General features: G+C 44.5%; 2 protein-coding genes and 1 long non-coding RNA gene across 3 annotated transcripts in view; 2 read left to right on the top strand and 1 right to left on the bottom strand.

The window, feature by feature from the left end:
* The window catches only part of LOC127593348 (WD repeat-containing protein 37-like), a 217,927-nt gene that overhangs the window by 13,248 nt on the left and 177,657 nt on the right, over positions 1-27,022 (bottom strand). The window lies entirely within an intron of this gene.
* LOC127593357 (leukocyte elastase inhibitor-like) overlaps positions 1,617-27,022 on the top strand; it is a 281,443-nt gene continuing 256,037 nt past the window's right edge. The window contains exon 1 of the mRNA XM_052054759.1: positions 1,617-1,622. The gene's annotated coding sequence lies outside the window, so the exon portion shown is untranslated. The remainder of the gene's footprint in view (positions 1,623-27,022) is intronic.
* LOC127593364 (uncharacterized) lies at positions 2,592-10,272 on the top strand. Its single transcript, XR_007960392.1, has 3 exons — positions 2,592-2,760; positions 4,348-4,417; positions 10,165-10,272. It is a non-coding gene; the product is annotated as an uncharacterized LOC127593364 (long non-coding RNA).

The following is a 27,022-nucleotide window of genomic DNA, read 5'->3' as shown; positions in this document are numbered from 1 at the left end:
TGGCAGATTCCTCCCAGGGGGACGGCAAGATGAACTGACGGGAGAGTGAAGCAGGATCGAGGAGAGTGGGGTGGGGTAGCGAAGAAGCTGACAGAAACATTATTCAAATGATGTGCCTCTGCTTTCATTTTGGTTTTCTCTCTCCCCGTTGCACACTAAAACCTCACATTTAGTCGCAGCAAGAGAGAAACAAAAGAGCCGGAAAATTCATGAGGATATTCGGACGCTCTCGTCCTTGCCGTCGAAGGTCCTCGTGTCCTGCACTGGAATTACTGGACCTTGTCGCTCCTCAAATCAGGGGCGTTTATGAATGCAACGTTTGATTTGGAAGGAGTCCCGTGCTCATTACTGCCAAGTGGCAACGGCGCAATCGAAAGGTCACTGTCAAGGCGCCTTATCAGTGGGACCTCAAGTCCACTTGCAGCCAGCCAGACCTGGGCGACGGACTCACTCTTGGTACTGCAGGAGCTAAAAGAGGGGATGAAATGGGGGGGTTGGGGGGGGGGGGGGGGATTGGGATGTGAGAAGAGAAAAGAATAAGACATGGGAAGGGGGGGTTGGAAAAGATGAGAGGATGAGAGGGGGAGCCTCCTGCAAAGCTGTCGCCTGGACATATTGTGCTTTGATGGGTTGCCTTTCATTTTTACTGCCGTTTTTCTTTGCTGCGGAGGAGCAGTATTAAAGTCTTCAATCTTTAGCTGATATTACAGGACTTGCTGCAGATCGTGATAAACAGCACACTGCCTTCCTGGGCACTTCCTCTCCGAACATCTGTTGGAACACCGCACGGTGACAAAAGTAATATAATTACAACATAGCGTCAGCTAAACTCACATAGCGTGATCGTGGCGGGCTTGTGGGTATCACTTTGGCGGACCAAAAAGCGCGCACGTCGCAAACAACACGCAGCGGTCTCGTTGTTTTTTAGTCTACGTTTAAAATTAACGACTGAAGTTTTATGCGGTGCGCATTTGGGTTGCAACACCGTCTGCACGTCGATGTGAATCACACCTGTTTGCACATGTGTGCTCGACATCGCCTTCAGCCATTGAAGCAGTCATGAAAGTGTGCTGTTAGCTTGGATGTTACAATAATAACATGGCTCTCGTTTTACAGCCCGTCAGTGTTGTAATGTGAAGAAGTAATTTCACCATAGGGTTGGGGGGGGGGTTCGGTTTGTCCTGATTGAATCCGTGGCTTCATATCGGATCTCGAAACTTCAAATGTCGAAAAGAAAATAGACCCACGTGATGTGTCTAAGTCATACGTCGTTCGGATTTCAACGCTCCCTCAAGTAATATGTTATAAGTTCCACATATTAAATCCTGATGTCGCTATTGCTTCTGGTTATTGAACAATTGAGACACATAAAGTAAGTCCTCGTCTAATAATTATGAGACCACTTTCTTCAATCCTCACGTTAAATACAAAAATATATTGTATATATTTTAAAGATTTGACGGTTTCATTGAATAATATCACAGACTACCTTGTGGTGAGACAATGCAACAATAAATGAGGCAGCACAAAGTTCTTTAAGATACATGAGCTCATCTGACACTTCAACTGTAGCATTTCCCAAGATTTTTCTTCCAAAATCTGGTTATGTTTGACAACGCAACGTAACTCAGTTGTCATGGTTACAGCAACACCTGAAAAGCTGAAATATTCACTTGTGGCAAGGTTAGGTGCCTTCCAAGGCAAAACGCATCCGAAATAAACAAATGCTTGCAAAGCAAAATCACTTAATTCCCTTGTATGTCAACATTCCTCCGCTGAAAAGCCAGTGGGGGTAGGGTTGGAGGGGGGGGGGGGGGGGGTTTGCAAAGCATTTTTTAAGACCTTGAGGATGTTTCTCTTCAGCTCTCAAAATGATTCTGTCGTCAACTCCTACTGTTTTGCCTTGAACTACAAATCTGGCATCTGTTACTTAGTACATCTTTGGTTTCATTCCTCTTCAATCCAAATTGATGTTTTTCCGCAACGGCCAATGGTTATGCAATAGCAGCACCGTTTTTTTCATGTTTTTCACCAGTAGAGCCCTGTGGTTTTCATCGTGGCGGCAACCCCGCTCCCCTCACGATTATTTGAAATATTCCAAGTCCTTTTCTTTTTCGATCCCTGTCACGTCCAAGTACAGAGTATATAGTGCATAAAAAGTCTAATGACGTGCATAATTTAGTCTTTGCATAGCTGTTCATAATTACCTCTCTTTAGCAGCACAGTATTTGCCACAGACTCTTAATTCGTAGGCATCGCAAAGCGTGGCACGTCAAAGTACACCATAGTTACACATCCCAATTATCTGCGTGTGCATCGTAAAGCGCAGGCACTCCCTGATGAAGCAACAACTTGCTTCGTGTCTGTCTCACACTCAAGTTTACGTCGCCGTGCTCGGTGCACACTATAGAACGAGAACGGTGAAATGTCGCTCTCGGCGGAGGTTACACAACCGCACCCGGGTGACCTGAGTCAGGCCGCGTGGCGCAATAGTGGAGAGCAGGCAATGCATCACGAATGCAGACAGGAAGTGGGCGTGGACGCACATTTACAGTGCAGGTATGATAAGTCCACTCCCCGAGCAAAGCAAATACATTTCAGCTTCCAAGGTTCAGAGGTCAAGACATAAACGTTGACTGTAATCTGCAGCTAAACAGTCCCCACCCTCTACAATGTCATCAAGGTAAACTTTGCCGCATTGCTCATTTGGGATGGGCACACGCATGGCTTTCCTCGATCGACCATTGGAGCAACAATCAGGTGCTGATTAATCATTCTCTTTATGGCTTTTACAAACTATGAGTGGATTCATGTTTCAAGAGGAGAGATCTCGTTTGCCAGGCCAAGTGACTCAACTCACTGATCATTCAGAATGATGGCGATTGTGATTCAATAATTGTTGAAAATACCATTTCAAACCTTTTCCTCCATGCCCTTTACGAGTTGTTCCATTTTGTATTTGTGCATTCAATCAATGGCTTAAAAGTGCGTCGACTGTCGCTCCCCCTTATCTTTATTCATTTATTTATTGCTTCATTTGAGCAGGAGCATACCTGCAGTTCAAACGCTCGTTCGTCTCGACACCCCTCCACTGACGATTGAAATTGGTGTAGCGTTAAGTCAGTTCCTGTGCCATATCTAGACAACAGTGACCGACAACCACATCATACCGTTGTGTAAATGGGGCTTTTCCTGCCAGCGGTTATTACAACATAACATTTGCGTGTGGCGGGAGCAACTCCCATGATGAATCTATTGACACATTTTGCTACTTGCAAGTGTGAAGGAGTATCACAGTCAAGGTTGCTGGTCCCAGTATAAACCCACAGAGGGAGGCAGATGGGCAAAATTCAGGAAAAACGTGTGTGTGTGTGTGTGTGTCTCGGCGGAAAGACATATAAGACCCCTGCAGTGAATGAGACTGCCTACTTATCAGCTTTGAGCGTGATGTGCAAACAGAGGCCTTTCAGGCCTGCCAGGCACACAATAGCTTTGTTTGCTATGCAATAGAAACCAGTTGTTCACTGCTGAGTCAATATTTACTGCCTAATGGAATGTGTGCTCGGATACTAGCCCTGCTCAACAACACCAGATTGGAAGAGGGACTCATTACCTCCCTTTTCTGTCTTTCACCCCCTGCCGTGCTCGATCCCCATTCGTCCTTCCCTCCCTCTTCTCTATGCGAGCCTCCCTCTAATATTGTTTTCTTGGAGTGGCGTCACTCTCCTTGTCCACTTGAAGTTTTGGGAGTCCCTGTTACGTCCTCGTGTCTTTCTCCCCTTTTCCTATTTGCTCCGTATCGTGACTTCATCTGGACCTCCGCTCGCGGTAGGGTGACAAACAGACGAATGGAAACTCCATATCGGGTAGAGGAGAAGCGTGGTTATAAATCATACGCGGGGAAGATGCCTTAAAAAAAAAAAAAGTAGAGCATAATGCTGATCATTTATGACACAAAAAGAAGAGATGCGGTGGTAAAACGTGGAAAATGTCCAATGTCCCCACAAGGTCATGGCACTGACAGTGAGGGAGAGATTACTCCGTGATGAGATCACCGCGCTGACAGAATGATCCTTTTGTGCCACAGTCTGATGGCAGGCAGCGAATGCATTCCAAGCGGTATTTACAGCGTGTTTGCGGATCAACTGCTACTAATCATGTCCGATTCTCTTCAAGGTACGCACGCGCGAGTGGAGCGCAAACATCCGCTCCTTTTCACTCCGTTGCGTGCACCTTTTGGCCCAGGTGCGGACGGATAACCGGAGGCGTGCGACACTTGTCCTTTTAAAGGTTTTCCAGCAGCCAATCCATTCCTTTCAGTCATGCTTCAATATCCTTCCCATACAGCCCGAAGGATCACTCGGGAGAGGACAGTTGTGGGAGTGATGGTGTGCAGGGTTTCCATAGTGACACCAAGGTAATGAAAAGATTGGGTGAGAGGAGTGTGTAGTTGGTGCCAGTGTGTAGAGTGGGTGCCAGTGTGTGTGTGTGCGTGTCGTTCTCGAGCTCTCGGTTGAGACACAGTGGAACCATTCATGATCTACTATCTGCCCCCCCCCCCCCACCCTCCTCAGTGGCATTCCGCCTTAAATCAGGCTTTGCTTGCAGAGCTCAGATCCCCCCAATGTTTTATGTTAAACAATCACCATTCACCGAGTGTTTTGTGTATTCCGTCATTTCCCCCCACTCCCAGCCATTATCATCTTTTCATTTCTGTCCAACAACTTGCCCGTGAATGATGAGGTCGTTTATAATACCCTTGTCATAAAGGGGATAAATTGATGGGTTTGGGTTGTATTTTAATTGGTTTATGCTGGCAGAGGGATAAACAATTAGGAGGATGCGTATTAATTGTCCCTAATTATCCTTTCTAGCCACAGATTAAGTGATTTCATAAATTTGGCTCCCAGCGAGCCAAATCCTCTTCATGCCGGAGCATCTACATCTGTCCACGCTCCCCAAATAAATCACCCCACTGATTTCGTGCAGTGAACGAGAATTCATCGATATGATTTCATTTAAGGCGTCTCTCCACATCACCCACACACTTATTTGACCTTCGCCTCAGCCCGCAACTCTGCACTCATGAGATTACCATTAATGGGAGAGTGTCAATGAAATGCTCCGTGGCTTTTTTTGACGTGTGAGCAATCGCAACAAGCAAAAGATGTTGGTGAGCTTTGTTGATGAAACGAGCACACTTACATATGATTTGACTGTACAGAGGGAGGAGGCATGAAGAGTCGCTGGGTAGGGTTGGGGGGGGGGGGTGTAGTGGTATGCACACCGAACAGCAATTTTGAAATAACAGTGCAGTATTTCAAATTATTCATATCCTCTTCTGTCGGAATAACTAGCCAAGGCCACTATATATGCATTTTGAATATTCAAAATTGTCAAATCTAATTAGGCATGGCAATTTATACGGCAGCAGATTACATCTATTCTCTTTCAGAAGGTCCTGCAGAGTTGAATTGATAATTAAGAAATGAAATGAACTCGCGCGATCTAATTTTATATCAGATATCCATATTAGCTCAGCAGTCGTTATCCTAATGTTACACACTGTAAGAACGCCGCCTCCGCTCTCCCAATTGTAATGCGAGCCGCGCGGAAGAATTGAGTTAGGGTTGTGATTTATCCGCGTGAAACTTTATGCGAATGCGCGCAGAACGACTTTGTACTTTATTTATTAGTTGTTTTCACGAGAGCCGAAGATTGGACCATTTTAGCTAAGCATTTTACCATGGTAAGATTTATGCTACACGGTGTGTCAATAATCCATCCATTTTCTAGATCGCATCTTCTACAGTGGAAGAAAGGAAAACACTTTTGACGGGTTGGCCGACACGGGGCATTTTATCAAGCGTTCAAATAAAAACTGCATCATTTCGTCGTGAAAAATTAATGGATATTCATCTAAAGACAATTGTCATCGGAACATAGTTTTATCAAACTAATAGCACACAACCAATGATATTTCCATTTTTCCACGTTTTGAGCGTAGCCTAGCATAGCCGTACGGTAACTCACCCTCCAGAACGTGGCCCTCGTAAGTGAAATCTGTGATATTAAAATACACCCTTGACATTCTAGCTTGTATGTGTGTGAGGTTTTTTTTTTAGTATTTTATTGTGGAGCAACAATACTTTGTTTCCTGTGGGTCGATTAAGCTCTCGTAGTTTTGTCAGTTTTTTTTTTTTAAATATTTGTCCAGAGTCAAGGAGATCCAATGACATGAAAACTGGTGGTGCTTCAGCTCCACTGCCTCATAGCAGGTTAAATGGAGCGGGGGCAATGGGCAATTTTCCAGCATTCCCTCTCTTCAGCGCTGCCGCAGGTTGTTCTCCCCCCACTAAACTCCCGCTTCCTGGTGTTTCAGCTTGAAGCCGTAGACCCTATGGGGTCCCAACAGGCTGGAATAAAACACGAGTGGATGCGACAAGTTGCCATGGAAACTTCATAAGCCAGTATTTGTAGAAAGGGGTGAAAGGAGTAGGGGGGGGGGGGGGGTTAGAGGGGCACCACATCTATCTAGTGAGCCATGCATCTGAAGGAAATAAATTGAATGCTGTGGAGGAGAAAACTGTGAGGGAAAGAGGGATTGCGTTATTGTAGAGTAACCTTTTATGTCGGAATTATTTTTTTCACTGGTATGTGGCACAGCAATTCCTCCATGGTGTCTTGCGGGCCTTCTTCTGCATGCCTCGAAAGCGGGGGCTCGAGGTTAAACGGCTGTCTGCGTTGTCACAAAGACTCTCCGCGACGCCTTCTGTTTCCGTATGTCACAAATGGTGACCACGGGACGCGTGGCTGCTCATTCTTTCCTTTTTTTTTTTCTTCCTTTTTTTTAACCTTTACCGACATCTGTCATTGCTTTGACTGTCAGGCCATTACCTTCACTTGTCTTAGGGGGCACAATTGATGGGCCATTGGCTATCAAAGCTCAAAAGCCTCAAACACGCCAGCGGATTGCCAAGCATCTTTTATGCCACCTAAATCTTTCATTAACCACCTATCTATCATTAATTATCGGCTGCAGGCATTTATGGAGAGCTCGGGAGATTGATGGCAGGCGGTGGGGGGAGGGGCTGACTGTTGAGGGAGGCAATCTATAATGACTCCGAACAAGGAGGATCCATCTTAACTTTTATTTATAAGGGGGTTCACTACTCACCAGAGGTGCCATGTTGTTTATCTGTCTAGCCGAGCCTATTACATTAGTGCTCATGGCTGCTGGAGAACAGCTTTATCTTCATTGCCCGTGTCTCTCAGGGTCCATCTCCATATGTTTTTGGACAGCTCAATGATCATCTCTATTTAACACCACAGGCTCCTCGTGTTGTCTTGGCCTCTTAAAAGAAACAAATTAATTCCCCTCAGAGGCAAAAGCCCTGTACCGGCCAATATGAGCTTGCATGTAAGTGGAAGTGTATGTGTGTGTGTGGGTGTGCGCATGTTCCCTGTCAACTTGAAGATGAGGTAATGTATTTGCTTTTGATCCAGGGGCAGCCAGACAGCTCCCCTTGTCTAGAAAAGCCTTTTTCTTGTCTTGTCATGCAAGGGATTAACGTTCAGCTATTGGCGGAAGTAAACAAATTGCACTGAGCCTAATTATAAGGTCATTGTCTGTTCTCTATAACAAAGCAAAATATATAATATATATATATATATACACACACACAGCAGCAGCAAGAAGGTGTTTTTAATATCTAGGCATGTGAGATCGAGTCGTCGCACGATGCAGTGCGGTTCCACACAACTATTGCCACGACAATAAACATACTGTAAACTGCACCTCTCGGATGTCTATAAAAAGTGAGCATTGGAGTCCGATATCCGATATCATCAAATGATGTGAATCTCAGTATTCTCCTCCACGTACTGTTCCCACATCATATCTGAGCCAGTGATAAAACACGGTTTTATTACTGGTGTTTTTAACATTTAGCTGCTCCGCTATTCACCGCTCCATTTATTTTGTTTTGACGAAGAGTGAAAAGTCACCGCCGCTGCATTTTAATACACTCAAGTGCCCAAACGCATAATGCATTTCATGTTTCAGCTGATTTTTGCTGAAGGTAGGCTGTTTGACACACGCCGTTCATAATAATTGATGGTAAATTTCCACTCATGTATAAACATGGCCAAATTCAAATGGCAAATCAGAAGGCTTTTTTTTTTTTAAACACCTTGGCACTTTGCTGTCTGTCCATCAATAAAATCTCGGTGCAATGTCTGATTATGAATGTTATAGATATGATGATGATGATTATGATATTATTATTATTACTATGATGACACAAAATGCATTGATCACACCATTTCAAATCTGTCTGCTTGCAGCTTGAACATTTGCGATTAATGACTGTACAAGTGTGGCATTTATAATTATTAATACAACCACAATATATATTTATAATACATCTTTAATGATTGTGCTTGCTTATATGCAAGAAAACACTTTCTGATTGTTTCTTCGGTTACATTGATATAATATATACAAGCCCCACCCCCTTCCAAATTGCATTGATCACACTAATATTGTCAAGGCAGAATTTTTGTCAAATATAGCAGTATTATACAGATTGACCTAATAAAGCTCACTAATTTTGCCCATATACGCTGAACATTATTATCTTTGTGTGTATGGGTGATATGGTTCTTGTATTTGATGATGAAACGATTTGATTATGCCTTACTAGCGGTCCTACTTGTTTTTCTTTTCCAAAACATTTCATCTTCTGACTCTCAGGGAAAGATATTAAAACAAAGAAGAGGGATCAGACCTTGGATAACCGTGCAGGGGTGGGGGTTGGGGTGGGGGGGGGGGGTGCGTAAGAGAGAGAGCACGATAGAGAGCGATAACAGGTGAACAAGAGCAGACATGGAATAAACACCCCACTGGAACACTTTATCCTGCATTGTCACGCTTTGTTATCCCAGCAGGCTACTTGATATTTAGTGACAAAGACAAGATCTTAGCTGCCTACCAATCACACCGCCCGCCCTTCGACACCCCCCCTCCCCCTCCCAATCCCCCCTTCCAAGCCCCGTCAGCTCTGTGACATACAGGCAGTCAAACTGAAACCTTCCGTTACAAGCTGATGAAAGTGAGGTGAAATTTCAGCAAACATCAGGTGAAATTTGCGCTGCTCCCGATTTCAAAGTCACGCCAGGGTCAACGTCAGGACCGTGACCGGAGTAAGGGAATGATTGGCGCATAAATAGGCCTCCAGACACATATGCACTTGTTTCATTATTTCACTTATGTCGTGGTGGAATACGGGAAGTCGCCGGGTTTAATTAAAAAAAAAAAAAAGCCTGAATCGGACAGTCGGCTGCACACTTGATTAGGCGACTAGCTCGTCCATGGATTCGGGGAAGCGCAGAACAGCAGGTTATTGGAGTTGGTTGACAGCGGATGACCTCGGTTGTTTTTGCCCGCTGAGTTTATTATATGTTGTTGTACCGAGAGCTTACAAAAGGGACATCCCGGACTGCAGAACCATCTGAACCTTTTATTATCTGCTGGGCCGATTTGAGCAGAACCATCTAGGAGCTGGGGAAGCCGAGGGGCATCCGCCAGACGGCAATTCCGCCAGAGCTTTTCAAAAGACATTTCAGAATATGATTCGGTGACGTTAGACAATTCCAGAGGTCAGACTGCCACATTTGCAGCAGCACCAGGGATGTGAGTAACAAACTGATTCGTGGATGAATCCATAGTTAAGAGCGGGGATGTGATTGTTAATTCATCACAACAAGCAGTCAGCATCTCAACGATAGTTGTTTCTTGGAAAAAAAATACCTCTTCCTTCATAAGACATGCACCGCAAATCTGCTGGTGATAGTTCAAGACCGAGGGTGTTCATTTTAACACAGGCAGTGTTTATATGCATCCACACAACCCGGGGTTAAAGTAACATTTACAAAAGTGTTAATGTTCAACACAGAATAGTGTGTGACAGAAAACAAAATGTACTGTCGACAGTGCAGGAATAATGACACTATTGAGTGTTTAATTGAACACTTATGAGTGTTCATGCTAACACTATACAGTGTGGGGTGCCTCACTACCTTTAAAAAAAACACATGACAATGATTTGATTTCATAACAATTTTCTCGAATCAAATCCACGCGTGTCCTTTCATCATTTCCAGGTGAAAACTGCCCATCATGCCAAGAATAAGATCAGAAAGCAAGACAAGTGTTGAGCTCTCAGCAGACACATTAGCAGAATTTGGATTCATGCTGCGTGGCTTTACAGGTACTCTTCCAAATGACTCCGCAGAGGCCTGCGGGCTCCTGTCAGCTGAAACCCTCAAAGGGGACGCACAGCTAATATGTTCGTGCTGTTTCACAGCATCCGAGCAGATGGTTATGATATGGATTACACTGACAGTAAGTCAATAAGTCCCAGATCCTGGGTTTACAATGGGTTGGTCAATTGTCCAAAGATTGATGATTTTTTTTTTTCTCCTTTGGGTTTGGGAGGGCCTTTGGGGTTAGGAGGGGTTCTGATCCCTCACGTCTTTTTGAAGCAGGATTGTACCTCTCCCTATGGCAGAAGCATAGGGACTGTTTGCAACACTATTTTGGACTGCCATTTTGCCCTTATTCGGATCGCGAGCAAGGTGGTGCCTAGACGGGAAGTGGGCTGTAGGTGGGAAGCTCTGTACGGACTGGAGTGGTCATCAGTCAATTGCAGGTCATTAGATTTTATCACAGATGGTTTTTTTTTCCTTTGAAAATTAAGCACGCACTATTTAGTTTATGTGTACTTCACAATGATGGCTGAGCACAGGGCCGTTGTGTGAGATTATGGCTGACTATTGCATTGGCATGCAGGCGTCATGGAATTTTCACTTTTGCAAGTCGATGCCAACTTTTTTTCCCCGTCAGTCTGGCAAAATGCATCATTTTCATGTGAACTCACCCTTACAAAAACGAATTTGTCACCCCCCAAAAAAGTGCTTTTGAGGTTTCGGTGGCTTTTTCAGTTCAGATAAACAAAGGTGGATTTGCTGTGCCAAAAGGAATTGCCGCGTTGTGGACACATCTGCAATATTCAACCCTTGCCATATGTTCCCCATACATTTACTCCGAGCTCACAGACGGGGTTGGGTTCCAATTAACCGATGGGCCATCCAACCAGAATGTAGCAATTAAACACCATCCAATCAAATCTGCGTGACAACCAGACGTCTTTCATCACAGCGGGGATCCAGACGGCTCCTTAGGGCCCACCTGCCCCAAGCACCATCTCAGAAATGGACGAGAATAGCTAATGGGATCGCACCCCTTCTGCAAATGCAGCATGGGATTTTCACCCCACACCAGTACAGTAAAAATTCTACTTGATCTCGATCGCAAAGCCTTGGAATTTTCCACGCGTAAGCATTCTTTGACTCCCTCTTCAGTACAGAAGGAGAAGAGAAAAGGAGGGGATAGTTTCACGGTGGAGTTTGCCTGCGTCTGATGTGCACGTCGCAATGCATGTTTTTCAACTCCGGTCCCATTCAGAGAGGAGAGGATTTTTTTTTCTGATGTCGGTACACTCATCTGCCCTCATCTCTGCACATCTGTTGGAATCAGTTGTCATGTTGCAGAGAGAATATTTGCGAGGTGATCGACTGAGCGCCAACACAACTCTGAGCAGCAGGGAAGAAGATTTCAAAGCAGACGTCTGGGCTACGAGGCTTGACTGTTCCATTTTTGTTAAAAAAAGAACCATTCTTAGCTCTTGTTCTTTTTTCAAATCGAGTGGGGGAGGGATATATAAACTCACTGGCCCCAACATTTAATTAGATCCAATACAAGAGCTGTGTCAAAAATGCCTGAAACGTTCCTTGTTTGTTTTTGTGGTCGTACTGTATGATAATACGGCATCACGCCGAGATCCCAATATTTTAGAGTCCTTATTCAGCTAAATGAGAAATATGTATTTTCGGCGATTTAAAATGAATGCAAATGGTCAGTTTCCTCATGGTCAGTTTATTGAGTCAAAGCCCATCCGTATGACTTGAAAAGGAAATATGTATGATAATTTCTGAAATAAAGCGGTGTGCATTCCGAAAGTCGGTTAGCCTGTATCACTTTTTCCAACAAAATTGCTCTTCTCGTCAATGCAGAGCAATTTACGCTTCCTGCTATCGAGAAGGCCCTGACCCATCATCTGCTTTCTGTCTTCCATTGCATAAAACGCTTTCATTTTATGAACCAACCTATCGCAGGTTTCTTTCGTGTCTTGACAAGCAAACTCATACATTTAACCGTCAAACTAAGGAGCGAATCAATCACAACACACCATTAGTGTTCAAAGGGACGACTCCAAAAGTCGACAAGGCACTCAAACACCACACTTCAATTACACTTGACCTCCGTGTGATTTGCATGCAGAGCTAAGCACCAAATAATAGATCTTTCACGTCATTATGCCTTAATGGATGGCGAATCCGCCATGTCAAAAGTTGACATGCAAACCTTGGTGGCATTTCATGGATATTGGAGGGGCTCGGAGGGGTGAATGCCGTTGATCTTAATATGAGAACGTCTGGAAGAGGGAGCACATCAAGAGTGACATGCTCGAGACACGCACGGCACCGCGCTCACGTGCGTGACCCATTACGCATTTCTGTGCCAATCCAGTTTAATTGAAGTGAAAACACTCCCCGTCCCCAACCCATTTATATTCAACCGTTTGTCTGCCACACTGTTGACACTCCCTGATGAACATCATTCTCCCCGCCAGCGTCGTTCGTCGTCATATTCGCAGCCATGTTGACCAACCCCTGCAAGGTGACCGCCAGTAGCTGCGGCTCGCTTCGCATTGAGACTTTCTGTGAAGTCAGCCATATTAGGCCAGGGCTAATTGTGTGTGCGCACTTGATGGTGAATATTTGATCTGCTGTTTGCCCTTTGCTGGCCACACAAAGCAGAATAATGGCTCTCTTTTGGCGGCGAAAACCTTGGGCTTCCTTGACCCAGTAAACGGCCAGTCCAATTACTCTATCAATTATTAATTCATCATAAAGGTCATCCTGTTCCTCCATTATAAACATCAGTCTGAGCATGGCAACATTATGCGTGTTCACAGGGCCGAGAGGTCGGCGCTACCCAGACACGTCTGTGTCCTTTTAACTGCCCACCAGTGGCGAGGAATTCAAACGTTGAACGTTCATGAGGGACGACGAATGTTTTAATATTTGAAAATGTAGTAGGCGTGTATATTTTATGAGGGATGACGATATTTTTAATATTTGACAATAATTATACATCGTTAAAAAAAGTATTTGCATGGGATCAAAACCTGGAGGAGGGGCCTAAGAGAGACAGGTCCGCCTACCAAGTTGTTTGCGCCACACCCACTTGAGTCACGGATCTCAAAAACCTAACAAATGTTTCGTTTTTTTATATATATATACATATATATATATTTTTTTTTTGTTGCGGTAAGGTGCACGCACGACTCATTTTCACGGGTCTTTTGCAATATTTACTACTTTGACGGACCAAGGCTGAGGTACATTCCGAACCTCTATAGCCCTGGTTTGTTGATCCGGATGTCTTTTTGAGTATCATTCTGTTAAATAACACGTATACTACATGTGTTACACTGGCTGACATGGACAAATGTGAAAGCTGCATTCATGAACAGGACCAGAACAGAACAGGACCAGCTGGAAAAGCTCGTTATCATGTATTATTCCTGAATAACCCCTTCTGCTGACCTCAACTTCAACACATTGCGAGATGTGATGTTTGAGAGAAACAATAAGTATGATGTGGTCACAAGGACCACCTATATCGGTGGTACATCTATATGCACACACTCAAACATCAACACTCACATCGTTCACGCAAATATTATTTTATGTACGTTCATGCAAACAAAGCCAAAGGTCATCAAGGTAAACATGCCACCCAAGTCGCTTGATTCATTCAAACGGTGAGCAATGAAGTTGAAGGTCCAGTGTGATTTAAAGTGATCGATATCCTCGCCACCGATTCTGTGGCTAATGTTAAATGCGTTGTCTCTTTTGACCTTTGGCTAATGGCGCGGGCACCCTCGAGCAAAGGTCATTTTTTATATTTCAACTAGCCACAATCATTGTGTTAATGGTACACCCACCGCTTTGAGATGGGAACAAACCTTCGGGGACAACAGCATGTAAAAGGGCCATCGCATGAATAATACAAGGGTGATGTCCTGTAAACCGGATCCCGGGATTGGGAGCCCCGGCCCATTCGCTCCGTCATGGTCAAGTTTGACCAACTCCTCCAGTCCTCCAAGACACATTAGTAGTAGTAGTGTGCAAGATGGTGCTGATTGACTTGTGTGTCCCTGTACAAAAAATAGACAAAATCACATCGATGTAGGCTATCTTGCGCGCATACCTCACGAGGTGTCCAGTGAGAGTGCTTTGACATCCAAACTCAACAAAAAGAGATGCAGGGTAGGCATTTAGAAAGCATAAAAGTAACTGACAGCAATAATTCTTACATTCATTAACTTCATAATCTTCTTTGGTATATTCCTAATTGTCAGGGCTGTGTTCATTAAATCACGTGATTAGTCATATTAGCATTAGGTGCATAATTGAGCGTGATTATCTGTAATTATTCACATGAATTACATTAAAGCCACTGATGATTCCAGGGAAAGAAAGCTTTTTCGCCTGCTTTTGCATTTAGGAAAAACATTCCTAAAAAAAAAAGTCTGCATTAATATTGGATTACCTTCAGCTGGTAGAACTCAATCCAATTCCAATAATTATTTTATTAATATAAAATGATTTTAACTGATGATTTAAACTGTGTTAAACTATTGAGAATGTTTTAATTCGTCACCTACATAGACATCCTGTTGTGGCTGACTTTCTTCCAATGTATTGTATGCTCAGTACTTTGAGATCATCGTTAGCATCTGAAAAGTATTAAACATTTTCTGAATATATTGCCTGCCAAACATAAATGAGAGCTTAAAAGAATCCACTAACTCCACCAAAAGTGAGTGTGTCGAGTTGACTCCTCAACTAATTTGGATGTGCACTCACAACCACAACGGTAGATACACCTTTTTTTTTAATGTAGGTATTTTAATATAATGAGATACAAATATGCATTCTGTATTGATGATATTGCTGACGCTGAGATTTTTATTTTATTTTTTTGATCTTTGTAAAGGTGCTACATCTCATTATAGACTGTAAATATAGAAAATCTGTCCAAATGTACTGTGAACAACTGCTCAGTTGCGCTCATTTGTTCCGTTGACGGCAGCACTTTCTGTAACTCTGACTAATTGAGTTTACAAAGAAAAATGAAAGTATAGCCGAGTGTTTATATTGAAACGACTGCACATCCTATTGGCTGAGAGTGCCACTTTACATAAAAGCCCAGAAATCTAGGAAACGTCTTGTGGCTGCAAAGAGCCATTTTTAATCATCAAATCCCCCCCGTGGCTCCAATAAGAACAACGTGAAGCGATACAAATTTGTGTGCGCACACGCGCGTTGCCCAATTTGTGTGTGTCTGTTGGTTCCCATTCTCATTAGGATCAACACGACCGGGTCCAGCCTCACTGTGGTTTCCTGTCTGGGCCATTACGGCTACCTGCCCCGGGGTGGCGAGTGAAAGCCAGAGACAAACATTGAGCCATGTGAAGCAAAATGCACACGGGAGATTAGCGTGGCGAGGAAATTGGGGTGTGTAAAGAGGGGTGAACTTAAGGTTGAGTCAACTTGAGGCCACCGTGGGAGGTTGAGGAAAGATGATTTCCAGCTTTACATTATGGGTGGAGAATGAGAGATAGTGGGCGAGTCAGTCAATCTGTATAATGTAATTAGGAAAATGCCAAAATATATCATTTAGAAATCACTTTGCAAATACAGGGGTGCTTTTCGGCATTTGTATACGCTCGGTTGCCAAATCATTAGGAACACCATACATCAAATTCAAAAGTTGTACTGGGGAAAAAAAACTAATTTAACCGCCCCAAAGTTTACTACACATTCGGTTTATTGCTTACTCGAGGCCAAACAATCACAGACCTTCATTTGATGTTTAAAACCCGATAAGCCGGATTTTACGGTTTCACTCCATTCCTTTAGGTTGCAGAAATATTCATTACGGGCACAGCTGGAGTTTGCTGAAGCAAACTGTATGTGTGATGTAAGTGCTGGCTGTTGTAAGAGATGAGGATGCACAGTTAGTAATGACCACAAAAAAAAAAAAAAGACTCCAGTATTGCACTCCGTAATTTCCACTATGGTGCAGTAGTATTTTCTTGCTGCTCTGAATCCCCTCATGGAAAAAAAAAAAATCTTTCTTCATACTGTTGCCAACCACCAACCACATGCAGAGAAAAAAACAAAACAAGATATTACTTGTTCCCTCCATTACCATTATTGGCAACTGATTTTCAGACATTTCAGACTTTCTCCCTAGCTTGTATAATCGTATGTACAATCAACAGTCTGAGACCACAACAACATTTCGACTTAGGCGATTTGTCTTATTGGAGGTAAATCGCGTTAAAAGTGCAAAGTGGAGATGGGCGATGGCATGTGGCACTGTGGCCCACAAGCCTCAGACATACACCAGTTCCCAAACCTTGCAACGTTCGGCATAATAACCGAGGGAGACGCCAGCTGTTCACACCATGCTGGCCCTCCGTGGAGGAGCGGGACCGAATAGTATTAGACGCAGCGCAGCCGCTGCAGAAGGTGATTATCTATCGTAATGGAGTCCCATGCAGCCCGCTAATCCGTGATAATGTGATTCACATCTCAACATGCCTAAAAAGTTAAGGAGGACTTAGAGACGTTGAACGTAAAGAAAACGGATGAAGGCACACAGAGGAGTCCAAGGCACCGCTGCTCTCTGTCTCAGGAGGGCTGTGAAGGTGGAAGAAGGCTCCCACGGAGGAAGACGGGACACCGTATAAATCCGAAAGCTTGTCCTGCTGCTTTAACACAACAGTTCGCCGTGTCACGCGCAGCCAGGGAAACAGACATTTTCAATAAAAAAAATCATGACCATATAGCTTCCAAGTGTTTCATTTATTCATTCGGGATGTCGACAACTCAAATGACAATCAGTAGAGAGCAGACTTCCGCCCGGAGCAAACAATCCTCATTTGTATGAGAACCAAATATTGCAAAACCAGTGGAGTCGTTTTTTTACGTAATCCTGTTATTTAAAGGAGACATATTCTGCGTATTTTCCCGAAATTGAAACAGCTCCCAGGTGTCTTAGTATATCGTATATGTGACCTGCTCTCGTGAAAATATCAAGGCTCAAGAATTACAGAGCACTTTTCACCTCTTTTGCTCGCTCTGCCAATGTGAATCTGGTTTTGTGTGACCATGAAGACCAGGGACAGACCCGGGGGTGCCTTGTGGCTCCTTGAATTTGTGCTCAAGCCCTGAGGCTAAAGAAAAGAAAACAGCAAAGTGAACAGAAGAGAAATGCACAAGCAATGACTCTATTTTCCCCGTTGATGGTGGAACTTGATCATCAGGCCGACAAATTACGCTTCACTGAACGGGTGGATCCACACATGTAGCCAATGCAGTGGACGAACAGAAAATGAAATGCATTGGTGCAAGGCGATATGAATATGATTGGAACCCATTCGATTTCTTACCGTTGAATCAGATTATTGTGAATTCCAAATCTGCCTTCATTTGGGTTAAAATAATCTGAAAACACCTTTTATGCGACATTGCTCCGGGGTTCATACGCAGATTCATTCACAGCTTTTTATGTGCATATTTAAAGTTGATACTTTCTATGCGAACGTTGGGGGTGGAGGGGATAATACATAAAAACACTATAGATTCAAAAAGCAGACTTCAGGATGTTCAGAAAGTACTGTGCACTTCTATTTTTATAACCAGACAAGTTTCAACACAAAAGAGTACATCCTGCATTCGTAAATGAAAATGTGTCTCCTAAGTGCACCGTGACTTTCCGAACACCCTGCACAACAGATGAAAGCATTCCAATCAGAAGTAATAAAATCAGGGATCATTTCGCAATCCTGAATTTTTGGGATATATATAATGGGGGGGAACAGACATGAATGTTTCTGTGGAGAAAAGATACAGAGACAAAGTGCATAGTCCCTCACCTTCAGCTCTCAAAAGTGAAGGAACAATCATGGGAAAACAATTCTCAAGTCAGGATTGTTAGGGCGAAGGAGGGATTGTGCCGTCACATTCTCTCTAATAGAGGGTCATGGCAGGGAGGTCACTTAATCTCTTGCCGAACTACTCGAAAGGTTCGCCTCGTTTGAGAGATTTGAGCAGGCGAGCAGTGGCCTTCGTTTACGCCAAATTGTCAAACTCTACTTGGCGAATAGCTGACGGAAAATAGACCCTTGTTCCCAGTTTGGCATGCACGCTTAGTCCTCGTGCAATACAAAAGACTTTGCCAAGGTAGAGCGCTGAATTTCTGCACCCGTTCACGTTGATGGATATTTTTTTTTTCCACGGCACCCTTGATGATCCCTCAAGGCACGCGAGTGTGCCGCAGCACCTTGGTTGCCAATCACTGCTCGAATGCTCTGTATGCGCTTTGTGATTGACTGGCAAATTCCTCCACTCACTTTGAAGTCCGTTGCAACGGGCTCCAACTGACCCTTGGCCCTGAACACAAGCAACAGCAAATAAACGCATTCACCGGGTTGTAATTTTGACGTGATCCCCCCCCCCCCCACCCCCAACAATCTGAAAATCCAAATCAGTAAAGCTTTCATGAATAACCGCGTTTTAGCGTGGTCACAACTTGGATTAGATTAATTTGTCACTGCGCAATGAGCTGCACATTTTCTCAGTCGTAAGGCACGAGCAGGCGTCCCTGTTTGTGCAACGCTCTGACGACAGGGCTTGCCTGTCATTATTGTGTGACTGAATTGTGCCAATGTTGCAGGTGTTGGTGGGGAAAGCTCACATTGACGTTGTTAGTCACCATGTTTCCCAATTACCATCGCCTGCACACCGACATGATTGCTTGATTGGCAGCGCTATTTCCGTGGCAATTATTACGATTCTGATTATGTCAATCATTTGACTCTCTTGCACCAAGCCGTATCAAGTGGCAGTAGCTTGAGTCTCACACTTTTTGATTTCCGCTCCTGTGTGTGATGGCTGTTCTAGGGGTGTTGTCTGGTTTTTTTTAATTTTATTTTTTTACAGTAGGAAAAACTTTTTAAAAATTCATGCTCTCCTCGCCTCCAGTGCTATTACCTTTGAGCTCAGTTGCTCATTCCAAATTACTAACGGCCTGTATATGGTCCCCATAATGATCGTTTTCGCTTTGTGTCAGTAATAATCGCGAGGTTAGTTCTATTTTAGTGCAAGCTCAGGGCTTCTGGTTTTATCTCACCTACTTCTTGTATTATTCATGTCATCCCGATGTCTTTGACTTTTCCCACACAGCCCTCCATTTAAAAGGCAATTACGACTACCTCCTCCCTTGGAAAAAAAAAGCCATTTTCTTGATTATCATCATCATCACCACAGCCACCATCATCATCATCTATTTACCACATGATTCAATTAGTGAGCCATCAGATAAAAGGTCAGGTCTGTAATCAGTCCATTGAGTCCATGTTTTTTCTGTCTTTTTACTCGCACCTTTCCGATGTGTTTAACTTTAGATTTCCGGATGCTAACGACCTCGCGTCCCCACTTGGAGACCGAGGCATTTCACCATCCTCACAGGACGTGTCCATGCGATCATGATCTGCTTTTCCTGTATCTGCCACATTTGCACAGGTTGCTGCAGAATGCATGTACCTGTTTTTTTAAGATGAGATGTCCTGTGCTTTGGAGTTAAAGGGTCAAAGTTCACATCCCACTCTGGACACAAGATGGCTGCTACTTGTCGTTGATAGTGTGAGCAGCTCAAGGGGTGCAGCATTGAGTGGGCCTTTCACTCTGGTGTATCTCTTTGCATGTGACACCGCAGTGAGGGTCGTTTGTGTCTGTCTGGTCACTTCCTGTTTTATTTTGAAAGAACGACTCTCCTTTCTGATTGTCAGCCCCGCCCTGATTGTTTCCACCTGTTGCCTTGTGTTTAAATGGTCCTGGTCTGCCTTTGCCCTATGCCAGTATGTGTTCGTCCTTGTGTGTGCACTGTCGCCTCTCGCTACAGATCTGATCAGTTCTTTGCCTTGCCTTTTTGAGTTGTCTGTCACATGTATGGCTTGATGGGGAGAGTAATTAATTTGTTTAGCTCGGAAAAGTGTCTTAAAGCTGAAAAAAAATGCAGCTCTTTACTGACTTGTTGCAGTTCTATGTGAATACTTTTGATTGACTGGGCGCAAAATTGCAACAGAAGACCAGTCATGAAAAATGAAACCAAGCTCAATGCAAAACTCACCGTAGATGCGAATGTGAGTCTGAATGGCTTGAGTGGGGTGGATTCCACCTTTTGCCAGTTAGTTGCGGTTGGGTCCAGCTCATGAGTAAAGAAAAAAGTTTTTTCCCTTCCTGAAAAGAATAGTTATTTAGATTTTTATCTGACATCTGATTGATTCAATGAAACCACAGAGCACATTTAACTATACCGCTGAGTCTGTTTAATTCTTGTTTGTATGTTTCAAAAGCTAGTAATGCAACATGAAATGACTTTTAACAACAACAGCAAATGGTTGCAGATGTGACTTTGTTCATAATTTTAAGGTGTAACGGTAACAATTTGTCATTTGACTCTCATACATTTGAATGTATGGAAGTTATGAGTGGTGATCTGAATATTAATGGAAATTGTAAGATTTTTTTCCGTCACACAGCTACACGCGCGCAAAGACACGTTCCAAATTACTCTAAATATTGCGTTATAGCCTGCACTCAAATGCGGCATGCGCGTCTGATCAAAGCGCCAAACACCAGTGTGTGTGTGTACGTGTGAGTGAGAGAGAGTGCGTTCATCTCAGCAGCTGCTCTGTCAGCATACTTCAAGTCTGGGGGTGGGTGGTAGAATTTTTATTTTTTTTGAGGTGGATGGGAGGGGTGGGGAACCTCAACAGTACACAGAAAAAGAACTCGTCAACAGCCCGAGGCAGCGCGCAGTGTGGGTGGCATGAAGTACTGCAGAAACTCCACACACACATCATGGGCTAGCTTCTACAAATACAAACGTGCTAACTGTCTGCGTTCATCCTGCAAATATGCTTGTTACCCACGAGGATGGCTATTTTGTAATTGGGTTAAGATGTAAGTGTGCAGGAGCTTGTTATGACAAACTGGAAGTGGATTTGTTGTGAATGCAAAGTACACAGCTAAGCAAGCTCTTGAGGTATTTAGCATACAGGCTTAATGAGTTTGCGCGCGTGTGTGTGTGTGCAGGGATGCGCGTGAGGGTAGCACAAGTGTGTTTGCTTTGCACTTGTCAAAAAGGCGGAGAGGAGCACAATGAGCCCACGTGACGGCCACTGGCTGGAAGCATTTGGTCAAAATGGCTCTCATCGGCTAATTCCGTGCTGACGAGTCCGAGATGCCACACACTTGTCCTTGCCCACAGCCCGAACGGACCGGTCTCAAAGCGCGCCAATTAGCGCCGCTCTCTCAGGGCCAGCCCCTCGCCTCCTTAGAAGTCATTCTTAACTTTGCACCCTCTCCTCCCTTTGAGGATTTTGAATGAAGGGGGCGCAAAATAAGCTTGTATCAATAACATGCAAAATGTCGAAGCAGGAAACGGGGAATCAAGCGCACACGGCCGAGCCGCCTCGCCAATTAGCTGAAATCGCTATTTCGTGACAAATCTGGCATCGGCATGAATGAATGCGATTGAAACGGATGCATTAGCGGGCTTCGGGATTCTTTGTGAAAAACACGCCTCGCGCTCTTGCTGCGAGTTTGAGGGAAGTGGAAAACATGAAGGTGTCAAGACTGGGCTAAGTGAAGCGACTCGACACCGCAGTCTTGCAGCAGTTCCACTGTGGGAGTCGCTAATTGGATGGTAATTAATGGAATGGGGGCTGATAAATACCTTTGTGAGCAGACTTGTCAAGGACACAGAGGTGAAGGGAGTTTGAGCAAGTGGAGCGATGGAAAGGAAGCTACAGGACAGACACCTTTTCCTCATTGTGACAGCTAATCCTCATCCCTTCATCCCTTGCCTCAATTCCTAAATGAAAGTAGCCCTCTGTTGTCACTCCTCCCCCTTCCACTCCTCTCTCATCTTCCCCTTATCAGCCCCCCCTCCACCCCACCGCCCAGCCTCCTGCTTATTCCTTCCTGCCCCAACTTTGCTTGTTTCCATGGAAACGCAGGATAAAAAGAGTAACTTCTAGATTAAATCAAAGATTTTTGAAGTGCCGGAAATATAACAAGCTCCTTTGAATCGTGTTTCTCGAGTTCAGGATGATACTCTATTTCTCCTTGCTGATAGTGCATGTGTGCCCCTCTCTCCACTGTAAAAGAAGACGGCGCTTGCAGATGTGGACTAGAAGGGCGTCTGTTTTACTGGGACCAACGGACCGCTTGTGTGTTGACAAATTTATTTTCATAAATTTCACTATTTATTCATTTTAGGACAGTGTAGCACACCATTTTCATCATATCATTTTTTTCCCTTTTTTTTCAGTCTAAAGTGGCAACGTTAGACCGTGATTCACATTCAAGTATTCGCAATTTGAAATTGTGAAAAGCGCATGCAAGACGATTGTTGAAGGACATTTGGCAAGAGAAGCTTCCTTGTTCTTGCGTAACAGTGCAGTTCATACACTTGCTGGAAGCTTCAGAATCACACGAGAAAGAGATCCACCGCAAGCGCTCTGTCAAACTTCGGACGTCGACTGAGACCTTCAGAGAAGCGTTCATTTCAGTTTGTTGTCGTAGCTTGCGGCAGTAAACAAAACTGCATCGTGCTGAAGTGTTTCGAATGATGTGGTTATCCGAATCGCGTGTTCAAAAATGTAGTGAAGGCAGAAAGACTGGTCAATTCCAATTGCGCTGCGCCCTCATTCAAGAAAGTTTTATCTGGCAAAGTGTGTTTGGAGTCATGAACGAAGCTTTGATACAAATTAATGAAGGCCAAAATTCCTTCCTCGTTTTTGTCTGACTGGACTCATCGCCGTCAAAGCCCTTTCATTCACAATTCATTTCTAGTTGAATCCTTTTTTTTTTTTTTTTTTTGCCCACAAGCTATGCGTCCATCCGTTTCAGGCTGCTCTACTATAAGAGGCAGCTTCTTCTCATGTTGCTTTCAAGCTTTTCTCACATCACGGCACATTCTTCACTCGATTCTTCTCCCGTCTCACGCTCGCTCCCAAACACCATTACTGACTGTTTTTCCACATGATCCATCTGAGCCGGTCCAATTGCTTTTTCAGCCCCTGTTCGCCAAACTACAAATTGCCATGCAGATTAGCAAAAAATAATCAGATGGAAATTAAATCGCAGAGTGCTGAAATTGCATATTATTCCAAATGAATAGGTTCCTCCACTGATAACCTCTGAACGTTTCAAGCCTTGTTTCATTTGGCGCAGGGTTTTGACAGGGAGCATGTATCTACTTATCTGAGATGAGGTTTCAGATATCGCCCAGCATCACAGGTCACATACTGTATCTTCAGAGAATCAATACATTTATTGCCGTGTCCTCAGACAATAATCCCGGACCGTTTGAAGGCAAGGAACCCACTTCACCGCTTTGATCTTTGAACCCGATCGCCTGGGCTGGTTTGTCTTGGATAGCATTCAAAATCAATACGTTTCTTGCTTTGACATACAGGAATTATCACTCGGAGTTTGAAGATGAGTTGGAAGTGCATCTGGTGGAGCAGTGACAAGAGACCTCTTTGGACGGAAGCCAAATCCTATGTAATCCTGTCGCCTCCGGGGGACTGCAGTAAACACTTGCTCAGTTCTTAATTTCTCCTTTTGAATGGGAACCACAGTGGCGTGCACAAGCTCAACCCTTTGCTATGAAAACAACTGTCATCTTTGCTCGGTGCAGAGAAGTGACACAGATCCGTAGTGACACGGCTCGCATGGAAAGCACTTCCCCCCCCCCCCCCCCCTCCTTCAACAAGCAGACTGAGTGTGGCCTTCCTTTACACATGGCTGAGCCCTCAAGGAGATACAAGTACAACTTACCTGAATGGTAATGGCTGGCATCTCCACCCTCTCTTGCTCAAGGGCACATCAGCGGCGACTGGCTAGCAGACGAGCACCTTTCCAAGAATTAGCTGCTGCTTTTTTTTTTGTTTTTTTACACTAAGCATTAAAGTAGGTTTTATGGTGGTCTACAAGGCCGCAAGGGAAACATTTAAATTGAAGCAATCTACCTTGTTGGCTGTCAGACTGTTCGCTAGCAATGTGTGTTCCCTGAATAATAAATTAAACCCTTCAAGAAAGGGAAAACTATGGATTATAACCAAAGAAATAAACATTTATTTTTAATTTTTAAAAAAACTTGCTTTTTGTTTATTTTTTGTCGTCCGTGTATTTATTTGTGCACAGTGTCATTCATTGTACACTGAGAGCAATCGCAAGCTTTGGGGTGAAAGGATTCCTTGAATTTAATCTGGCTGTAGCCTGTACTGTAGCTGAGCTAGCACTGCGGTGAAATTGATGAGGTGCACGGTCACCAAATTACACCGAATGAATTGCATTGTCGTTTGCGGAATTTAACATCCTCTTCATTTTAACTGCCTTTGTTTAACATAGGCGGAGTGCTGGTGGGACCAACCATCAGATCTGGAAGGGTTCATGAGTAACCAGCGTGAGATTGAGAGAATGCAAAATGGATCTGCTCTTTTGTTCTCATGCTGAGCCTAAAAAATTAACCTCTTGCTCTGGACTACGCTGTTTGTGTCCATATGTTTACATCATGACGTGGGAAAATGGCGAATAATGCTGTAGAAACGAATGCCACACACGCTTTGACGGAGGGATTAGATCTGCCTCCATCCCCGCTCCCGTGACGGATCGGGATGAATATATTTGAAGTTTTGAAAGACGCTGCCGAATCCAGACGTGCCCCCGGTCAGCGTTGCGTAAATATCCTCGGTCTTGTTAACATGTCACACCTTTTAAATGGGTTGACAAAACAGCCCACCTGGGACTCGCCAGAAAGAGGGAGGTGGGCGTGCGAGGGAGCGGTGGCGCGGTTGAGGGAATAAAGAATAAAAAAGGAAAAAAACGTGGCCCGTCGTTATTTTTACAAGTCTTTACGACTCAATTTAGCGCGTGGGAAATAAAACAAGCAGGATGTCGCGGCTCCAGAGGCTAAGATGAGTTAGTGGGGGCTCCCTGAGCTGTCAGAGAGCTCAGAGCGCCGGCGTGGGGGCTGGATCATGAGGAACGAGGGAATAAAAAGGTGGTGGGGGGAGGATGGAAGGGATCATCACATTTTCATCAAAATGAACAGTTCAGGGCGGCCCGGTAGTCCAGTGGTTAGCACGTCGGCTTCACAGTGCAGAGGTACCGGGTTCGATTCCAGCTCCGGCCTCCCTGTGTGGAGTTTGCATGTTCTCCCCGGGCATGCGTGGGTTTTCTCCGGGTGCTCCGGTTTCCTCCCACATTCCAAAAAATATGCATGGCAGGCAGATTGGACACTCTAAATTGTCCCTAGGTGTGAGTGTGAGCGTGGATGGTTGTTCGTCTCTGTGTGCCCTGCGATTGGCTGGCAACCGATTCAGGGTGTCCCCCGCCTACTGCTGGGATAGGCTCCAGCACCCCCCGCGACCCTAGTGAGGATCAAGCGGTACGGAAGATGAATGAATGAATGAATGAATGAATGAATGAACAGTTCAGTGCAGTTTGCCATGTTATGGTTATGGAGGGCAAACCCTGATCAAGCTTACGGGCCACGTGGCATTAGAGGAGAGCAAATGATCGGGACTGTCTGACAGGGCCTTTAGGATACCCACAAAACACTTTTCAACACATCTGTATAATTGGGGCCGAAGTCAAACAGTTGCACGGCGTAAATAGTGAATCAAATTGGAGCAGACGAAAGCTTGAGTTTTTCTCCCAAGGTGGATTAGGGCGCAGAAGCGAAAAATGCGAACCCCTTCGTTTAAACGGGCCTTCTGAATAAAAAGCCCATAAAAACCTGTTTGTCTATGAATGCAAGAAGTTCAATTCTGTGCCACTGAAAATGACCGCAGAGCAGGAGATAATGACAGAGATGCATGCTACCATCTCCGTTGCCAAATCCAGGGGAAGTAAAACTATCAAACCACCGAATTAACTCACACGACCTCCATTCTTGTTTTATAATAGAGTTCATGAAGTTCATACAAGGACAGCATGTAGCTGCATATTTGAAGTGAGCAAAAGAGGACGTGTGTGTTTGCACAGCACTACCGCTATAGTATTCTGTGGGCAGAAATACTTTATACCAGCGATAAAGCGTGGAGGAAGGGGATCGTTGGCCTCGGGGCGTGGATAGATTGCAGCGATTGATCCAGAAGTTAAATTTCCAAAATGACTCGGATGTTTTGCCTGTGAACCGAACACCACGTGTGCCAACCGAAACTCGACAGAGGTTGTGCGATGGCATACGACGACGTCAAAATAGCGCAAGAGTAAATCAGCCGCAGAATAGCTTCAAACGAAGACATTACATGGCACCCTTTGGAGTCCTGTCAGGTTCATGACCGCTGGCTGATGCAGCCACAGTCGCCACTTTGTTTTCAAGGGGGGGGATGTTGTGCAAGGCAAGCTAATTTGTTGCTAGATGCCACTGCGTGATGATGTCACGTCAGACTACTTCAGCGCAGCCATTGAACAAAACACGTTTTCTCTTTTCCTTCATATTGAGGTAGTTGAAGTGATCCGCTCCAGGTTCTCTGAACACTGTCTGTGATATTGCCCCCCCACCCCCCCACCCATCAAGCTGTGATAGCTGCGTATGTTAACGGCACCGTCTGCCCCTCAGAAAGGCATGCGTTGCTTTCATTCATCTTTCTCTCTCGCTATCTCCTTTTCTTGCTTTTATTTCGCACCAACTGGGATAGCTCGCGAGGCGAGCGGGAGGGGGGCGGTCTGGTAA

Source organism: Hippocampus zosterae, chromosome 20, assembly GCF_025434085.1.
Source record: "Hippocampus zosterae strain Florida chromosome 20, ASM2543408v3, whole genome shotgun sequence".
Classification (NCBI taxonomy): domain Eukaryota; kingdom Metazoa; phylum Chordata; class Actinopteri; order Syngnathiformes; family Syngnathidae; genus Hippocampus; species Hippocampus zosterae.
This window is presented reverse-complemented; position numbering and strand designations above follow the sequence as displayed.